The sequence below is a fragment of the Ovis aries genome, chromosome 8, assembly GCF_016772045.2.
Source record: "Ovis aries strain OAR_USU_Benz2616 breed Rambouillet chromosome 8, ARS-UI_Ramb_v3.0, whole genome shotgun sequence".
NCBI classification, from domain to species: domain Eukaryota; kingdom Metazoa; phylum Chordata; class Mammalia; order Artiodactyla; family Bovidae; genus Ovis; species Ovis aries.
The window spans coordinates 22113368-22121932 of record NC_056061.1 but is presented as its reverse complement, the minus strand read 5'-3'; the positions used below and the strand labels follow the sequence as shown (position 1 = coordinate 22121932).

General features: G+C 41.1%; 1 pseudogene; it reads left to right on the top strand.

The window, feature by feature from the left end:
• Window positions 1-6390: 6390 nt before the first annotated feature.
• Window positions 6391-7670, top strand: LOC114116188 (nucleosome assembly protein 1-like 1; annotated as a pseudogene).
• The last annotated feature ends 895 nt before the right edge of the window (window positions 7671-8565 follow it).

Below are 8565 nucleotides of genomic sequence, written 5' to 3'. Positions count from 1 at the left end.
ATCTTTATTGACATAGGTTGGAAAAATGGACTGAAGTTCCCTTATGTCCAGGACTTTCCTCCTATAATTAATAGCCTGGGGCTGATCAAACCAAGACCCCCACTTCTCCAGGGGGACAATCCCTGCTGGGACCAATCTACCCTTGTTATCAGAGCCAATTTGAGCACTATTTGGGCTAAATTTTATCTATAAAACTATGACCATGGGAAAATACAATTTTTGACAGTGTGGTCACAATATTCTTTAGACTCCAGAGAAAGCCTGAAGAAAATTCTCTTTAAGAATTCTTGCCCTGAGGAAATAACTTCTCCTATGTCTTAGGAGGCGCTTCCCAGGTGTCACTAGTGGTAGAGAACCCGCCTGCTGATGCAGGAGATATATAAGAGAACTGGTTCAGTCCCTGAGTTGGGATGAACCCCTGGAAGAGGGCATGGCAACCCACTCCAGTATTCTTGCCTGGAGAATCCCCATGAGCTGGGGAGCCTGGCGGGCTACAGTTCATGGGGTCGCAAAGAGTCGGACACGACTGAGCAACTAAGCACAGCACACAGGGAGCCAGCAACACAAGCACGTCATTTAAATGGCCTCCCTGGTGGCTCAGATGGTAAAGAATCTGCCTGCAATACAAGAGACCTGGGCTGAATCCCTGGGTCGGGAAGATCCCCTAGAGAAGGGACTCCAGTATTCTTGCCTAGAAAATTCCATGGACAGAGGAGCCTAATGGGCCACCATCCATGGGGTTTGCAAAGATAGGCACATCAGTTAAATATATATAGGTAAATACCAAAAGGCTTGCATCACTATAGTGTAAAGTGGGAGGGCAAACCATAAGAAGTCCCTTACATTTCACTTTCTTTGTGAAATATAAGAAAGGACCATCTTCCTGGCAGATAGAACTTCTCTATATGCTATAGTTATGTGTCTATAGGCTCATCTAGAGCTATTAGTCCTCCCTTGAGAAGTTACAGTCACCCATTATCCTCGCTCTTACTTCAGGAGTTATTATGCTATCCTCATGTTATTATGCCATTCCCTCTTTTAACTATACTTTATATTCACTGTTGTCTTTTCCAGTAGAATTTGGTCTTTCCATTTTCATATTCATATCTGCAATTTCTATTGTATCCTCTACTTTTGATCACAACCACACAGATCTTCTGTACATATATGCTACTGCAACACCATCACCTTCTGGATAAATAAAGGTCAACTAGGTGCTCTGCTTTTGGAGAAGGCAATGGCACCCTACTCCAGTACTCTTGCCTGGAAAATCCCATGGATGGAGGAGCCTGGTAGGCTGCAGTCCATGGGGTCGCTAAGAGTCAGGCATGACTGAGCGACTTCACTTTCACTTTTCACTTTCATGCCTTGGAGAAGGAAATGGCAACCCACTCCAGTGTTCTTGCCTGGAGAATCCCAGGGATAAGGGAGCCTGGTGAGCTGCCGTCTATGGGTTCACACAGAGTTGGACACCACTGAAGCGACTTAGCAGCAGCAGCAGCAGCAGTTGCTCTGTTTTTAGGCTGATGTCTTTGCTCTGACTGATTACTACTGATACCAATATTGATGGCCTGATTAGATTCCAATTGCAGCTCCCTTTAGTCTGCAACGTAATTGAATTAGAATCTGGAGCCTTCAGCCACACAAGCTCCCTCTGCTCTTAAAAAATGCAGATGGTCTTTAAGGAAATATGCTCTGTTCCCAGCTAATTAGATACACAGTAGACATTCCTCGTATGTTTTGATACTAAGATCCAACGTAGCTGAGTTCTTTGTATAGGAAGCTAGCAACCAGTTAACAAAATAATTTTAAATTCTCAGAGAAAAAAGCACTGAGTAGCCAGATCATAATAACAGTATAGAATTTATTTAGTCATCTAATCATTCAACAAACATTGGTGAGAATCTGCTTTCCTCTTGGGATGCTGGTCAGGAGTGATAGAGAACAATAGAGACATGGTTTCCACCCACATGAAACTCATAATTGAACACAGAAGTCAGTCAGCAGAACCACTGACTATGATGTGCCTTTTGATAACTCTGCTAGAAAGATTTAGACCTTCAGAATATTACAGCACATTTTCCACAACATGAAAGGCACTCTAAACTTCAAAGAAAACTTTCAGGGTGTAAGATTGGAACAAAGAGGGATATATTTATTATTCAAACTTTCCAGAGTGCTCACTTCTGCAGCTAATGGTGATGGGACACAAGCACCATCTGAACCACCAATCCTTGCTTCTTTGTGGTAAGAAATCACTGTGCAGGTATAGTAGTCACCTGAGAAGCCATGAAAGAAAGAAAATTACCCAAATTTAGGATCACTGCCCTCTGCCTTCTGTCATGCTGCCAGCTGCACAAGCAGTAGTTCCTAATGGCCAAGGAGTACATGGACCCCAGACCCCACATGTGCTCATTTATATCTTTATCATGTTAATTTCCCCACTCCAACCTTGAAGTAGCCTCTCCTGTTCTACAACTGTGTCAGCCAAGGTAAGCTGTTTTATACATTTCCCTGACCGCTAGAAATAAAATCTGCTTTTTCCAGAGAGTTCCATGATAAATCTCTATTAAGATTTCCTACAAGTAGCAGTTAATGACACGTTTGACCAAGCACATGTCTCACTGACAAATGGCATCATATGGTCATGTGTGGTGGATACATGGATATACTGCCTGGGAATTCTCGTAAGGAACAAAGGGTCTAGTCACTCAGCTGTTGAGAATGTTGAAAGGAGACCATCTCCAAAAACTAGCCCTCTTTTAGGGCTGCCTTAGCTGAAGAAAACTGCCTTGCTCAAGTTATAGTTCCTCCCGGGGTCAGTGCACATCCACACACCAGTGTGGAACACGAAGACCACGTTCCCTCATCCCTACCCAAGACAGCTCTAAAGGGCCATCCCAGCCCTAGAGCTCCTCAAAGAGTCAGCTAACACAACTGATTGAAGTTCAACTCCTTCCTAACCAAGCCTGTTTTTTTTCACTCTCTCCCCAAACTCAATAGCAATTCCTAAAAATGTCCTGCTCATTAACCTCCATTTCAAAATCTCTTTCACAGGTAACACAATTTGTGATCACAGATTAACTAGTTCAGAGACACTATGCCTCCCTGCTCTAGAACTCTGACTAAATATAGACCCTGGAAATTACTTTTCGGTTGTCTATCACTGGAGTTGGTACTGTTGGTATTGATGGGATTTGAAAATATGAATAAATGAGATCCCTAAGCCTTAAATCAAGCTTCTACCACTAAGGAGGATTCCAACTTGGCCAGCTTCAATTTTCCTTCAAACCTCTTTCTCTGTCTTCTATTACAGTGATCCTTGCTTGAATAAAGAATAAGGAAGGAAGACAGGAGAGAACAAGAAGCAAACACTGATAAAAGCTGGGGCATTTGGAGGGAGATAGCAGGAGTGAAAGGCTGAACGCAGAAGTGGCACACATGGACAATAGATGCGAAAGAAGGAAAAGAAAGTTGTAAGAGTTATCTTAGGGCATTGGGTTCTCTTCATAATAATTAAGTGCAAATAGAAGCGTTGAGTTATTCTAAAACTTCACTTATTTGCATATGTTCTTATGATGAATGATTCATTTCATATGCACTTGTGGATCATGTCTTAGGAACAATATATGTGTCAGTGAAGTTGGAATGGGTTTCAGCCCACCTTCTTCTACTGTATCCACTGCATCTGCCTTTTCCACCACAGCCAACCAGCTCCATGTGCTAGATAGATATATGCAAGTAGAACAAAGCATTTTCAATATTGACCACAAAAGAGCATAAGAAGGGCTGGCCCTGACCATTCTTACTTTATACATTTAAAGCAAGACATCAATCAACAACTTAAATAGTAAATAAGTTTTCAAATTTGAAGAAGTAAAATGTAATAAAAGTCATGTTACTTAAAACAATCATTACTTAGTACTCTAAAGGAGGAATTACTTTGCTATAAGATAAATAGAACCTGGAAATTATGCCCACTAAGTAATCTAAGCTTCTTTCTAAATATCAGCAATTATTTATGTATTTGTTCTGAAAATGTGCCTTGCACTACACAGATAGTCATGGAAATTTTTTCTGTATAGGTAATAAGGCTAAAGCTGAAACTCCAGTACTTTGGCCACCTCATGCGAAGAACTGACTCATTGGAAAAGACTCTGATGCTGGGAGGGACTGAGGGCAGGAGGAAAAGGGGATGACAGAGGATGAGATGGTTGGATGGCATCACTGACTCAATGGACGTGAATCTCAGTGAACTCCAGGAGTTGGTGATGGACAGGGAGCCCTGGTGTGCTGCGATTGATGGGGTCGCAAAGAGTCGGACACGACTGAGCAACTGAACTGAACTGAACTATTCAAGGCTAATGTTATTTCTATTAAATTAGATAAACCATCTTCTGAAAAAAATCCAAATACAAGAATATCTCCTTCCCTGTAATAAAATCTGTACAATTTGAACTCTTGTTCCAAGATAGGAAAGTGGACAGTGACCCATAGGAACTTTAAATATGGATTTGATTAAATCATGTATTCAAAAACAGGGCTTATATGCCCTAAGAAGAGCGATTTCATCACAGTCAGCAGTATCATTCTAAATTCCATCAGGAAATAGAAATCACATTGTAGGTTAAACAGTAGAAGTTTAATATAAAGAATGACTAACTATGACTAAAAAAAAGAGTAACTATAAGATATAAAGCCACTTCATATGTTGCCTAGGGCTAAGGGAGAATACTCAGGGAAGAAAAAACTTGGAAAGGGTAGATTAGGTGTGATCCAACATACCAAATAAGAGAACAGTCCACTGATTCGGCCAGGCCAGAGTTGGCCTGTAACTGCTGGCAAGCAATAGCCCACCCTCCAGAGCGCAGATGGGGGAACAGGTGATTCAATCAATTTCTTGCAGCTAACAGGACTTCGGTCCACATTACCTCACTGGCTACAAGTCGAGGACTGGACTACTCTCTGTTCACAGAGGCCACCCACACTCTTCACATGTCCCCTCACTTCCTCTTCAAACCCAGCAATGAGGTGTCAGCCCTATTCATCCTTTGAATCTCTCTGACTTCCCTTCTGCAATCACTCCCAGCTATTGAAGGGCTCTTGGGATTCGATAAGTCCCTCCTAGATAATCCCTCAAGATTAAGATCCGCTAATTATACACCTGCAAGTTAATTTTTTTTGAAATAACATAATCCCAGGACTACTAGCAAGTAGCCAAAGCCACATCAAATTCTACCAACCACAAAGCTTCATTCTAGTCAACTGAGGATGCCTTTTAGGTCACATTATTGATTAAGCAACTCTTACAACTAGAAAGCTGGGACTATAGACTATTAGTATATTGGTAACTAAGTTTATGTTCATTTGCCTGCTTGAACTCCTAGAGGGCTAAATTATGAGGCTTTTTGAATCAGAGTGTTTATCAGCCATAATTTCCCTGTGATATTATATTAGTATATAATGGTTGGTGAATATCAATTTTTTATCATTACTTTCTCATTCTGCACTCCAGATGCCAAGAATTATGGGTGGATCAGTCAAGAACTCTATGGAACCTTTCAAGCTGGCATAAGGCAAACTGCCTGTTAGCTCCCAGGCTGTGGCATCATTCAGTGGGTTGCTTAGTACCTGCCAAAACACACCCAACTCCATCTATTTCTTTGTAAACCAAGACTCATGGTTTAAAAGGTAGGAGCCAGCTAAGAGCTACAGAGAATCCATTTTAAAATATCTTGAATTCAACACACAAGCCTTCATTCTATCAATATTTAACATATATGTACCAAGGGTCTACTCTGACAAGCACTAACTTGGCCTCTGGGTACTGCAGTGAACAAGATAGATAGTGATGTGATCTCAAGAAGTTTATATTCTCATGGAGAAAACAATGAGCAAATAAATATTAGACAATAATGTAAATAAACCGTCGGAACATGCTAAGTATTATGGAGAGAATTTAAGCAGGATGGTGTGAAAAGGAGTTAGTTACTGGGTGTGTGCTTTAGTTTGGGTGGTCAGTGAAGTTTGGGTGGTCAGATAAGGCTTCTCAGAACCAGACACTTAATATAACATCTGAATGGCAAGCAAAGGTCATTGAAAGGGCATTCAGGCATAAGGAACAGCTAGTATCAAGGCCCTAAGTCAGGCAGAGACATGGAAAGGAACAGAAAGAAGACCAGCGTGGCAAAACCACAGTGGCCAAGATGAGGGGCATGGGGTGGGGAGAGGGAGGTTATTAATATGTAATGAGGTAAACAATAGGCAGGGAGCAGATTTACACAGAGTGTTCTGAGCCAAGCAAGGCAATGCATTTGGACTTTATTCTAAGACTAATAAGGGCTTTTTTAGCGCCATCTGCTCCCGGCACCGCCTCCTGCTCCCCCCGCTGCCGCCCTGAGTCACTGCCTGCGCAGCTCGGGCGCTCGGCTCCCCGCGCTCACCGCAATACTTGGCATTTGTACAACATGGCAGACATCGACAACAAAGAACAGTCTGAACTTGATCAAGATTTGAATGATGTTGAAGAAGTAGAAGAAGTAGAAACTGGTGAAGAAACAAAAATCAAAGCCCGTCAGCTGACTGTTCAGATGATGCAAAATCCTCAGATTCTTGCAGCCCTTCAAGAAAGACTTGATGGTCTGGTAGAAACACCGACAGGATACATTGAAAGCTTGCCTAGGGTAGTTAAAAGACGAGTGAATGCTCTCAAAAACCTTCAAGTTACATGTGCACAGATAGAAGCCAAATTCTATGAGGAAGTTCATGATCTTGAAAGAAAGTATGCTGTTCTTTATCAGCCTCTGTTTGATAAGCGATTTGAGATCATTAATGCCATTTATGAACCTACAGAAGAAGAATGTGAATGGAAACCAGATGAGGAAGATGAAATGTCGGAGGAGCTAAAAGAAAAGGCCAAGATTGAAGATGAGAGAAAGGATGAAGAAAAAGAAGATCCCAAGGGAATTCCTGAGTTTTGGCTGACCGTTTTTAAGAATGTTGACTTGCTCAGTGATATGGTTCAGGAACACGATGAGCCTATTCTGAAGCACTTGAAAGATATTAAAGTGGAGTTCTCAGATGCTGGTCAACCTATGAGTTTTGTCTTAGAATTTCACTTTGAACCCAATGAATATTTCACAAATGAAGTGTTGACAAAGACATAAAGGATGAGGTCAGAACCAGATGATTCTGATCCCTTTTCTTTTGATGGACCAGAAATTATGGGTTGTACAGGGTGCCAGATAGATTGGAAAAAAGGGAAGAATGTCACTTTGAAAACAATTAAGAAGAAGCAGAAACACAAGGGACGTGGGACAGTTTGTACTGTGACCGAAACAGTTTCCAATGACTCTTTCTTTATTTTTTTTTGGCCCCTCCTGAAGTTCCTGAGAGTGTAGATCTGGATGATGATTCTGAAGCTATCCTCACTGCAGACTTTGAAATTGGTCACTTTTTACGTGAGCGTATAATCCCAGGATCGGTGTTATACTTTACTGGAGAAGCTATTGAAGATGATGATGATGCTTATGAAGAAGGTGAAGAAGCGGATGAGGAAGGGGAAGAAGAAGGAGATGAGGAAAATGATCCAGACTAGGACCCAAAGAAGGATCAAAACCCAGCAGAGTGCAAGCAGCAGTGAAGCAGGATCTCTGAGGCCCTGAGGATAACCTGCGCTGATCTGCCTTCTGCTCCCATGGAAAGGATGAATTTACATCATTTGACAAGCCCATTTCAAGTTTTTTGTTTGTTTGTTTGCTCATTTTTGTTTTTGCATCCTAAAATAAAAATGTCATATTAAAAAAAAAAACAAAAAAATAAATAAATAAATAAAAATAAAAAACAAAAAAAAATAAGACTAATGAGAGCATTTGGGATGTTTTAACAGGGAAGTGACATGAGTCTATTACTCATTTTAAAAGGTTACTCTTGGTACTTTAGTAAATGATAATGAACAAAAATAGAGGTAGAGAAAGTATTTAAGAGGCTATTCTCAGCAAGAGATGATGGTGGCCTAGACCAAGGAAGTACTGTTGAAAATGAAGTTAAAGGACGCAAGGGATATGCTTTGAGAGAAAGACAACAGAACCTACTGAGGATTTCAGGTTGGGCTGGAAGGAAAAGAGGAGAATTGAGAATCATTCCTAGGTTTATGCCTTGAGCAACTAACTGGGTACATTGTGGTGGCATTTAATGAGGTGGAAAAGACAATGGAGAAGCAGATCTCTGGAGAAAAACAGAAGTTCCCACTGTCTGTGTTACAGAGAAGTCAGATATATAGTAAGATATTTTTACTTTTTCGAGGCATGGTAAAAGCATTGACTGGAAATAGAGTTTCTGAAGGTGACATTGACAGCGGCAGGATTCACAAGCCCACCCAAAGAGAGAGCACAGACAGACAAAAGAGGAAGAGAAATGGCGCAGAACAGAGAACCCAGAAAATACAGCATTCCAGAACCTTAAAAAAAAAAAAAGTTCCAAGAAGAGGAAAATAGTTGACTACATGAATCATACTGGTTCCTCAACTGGGGTTCAGAATAAACATTCTCAGTTTCTGCTCTACTA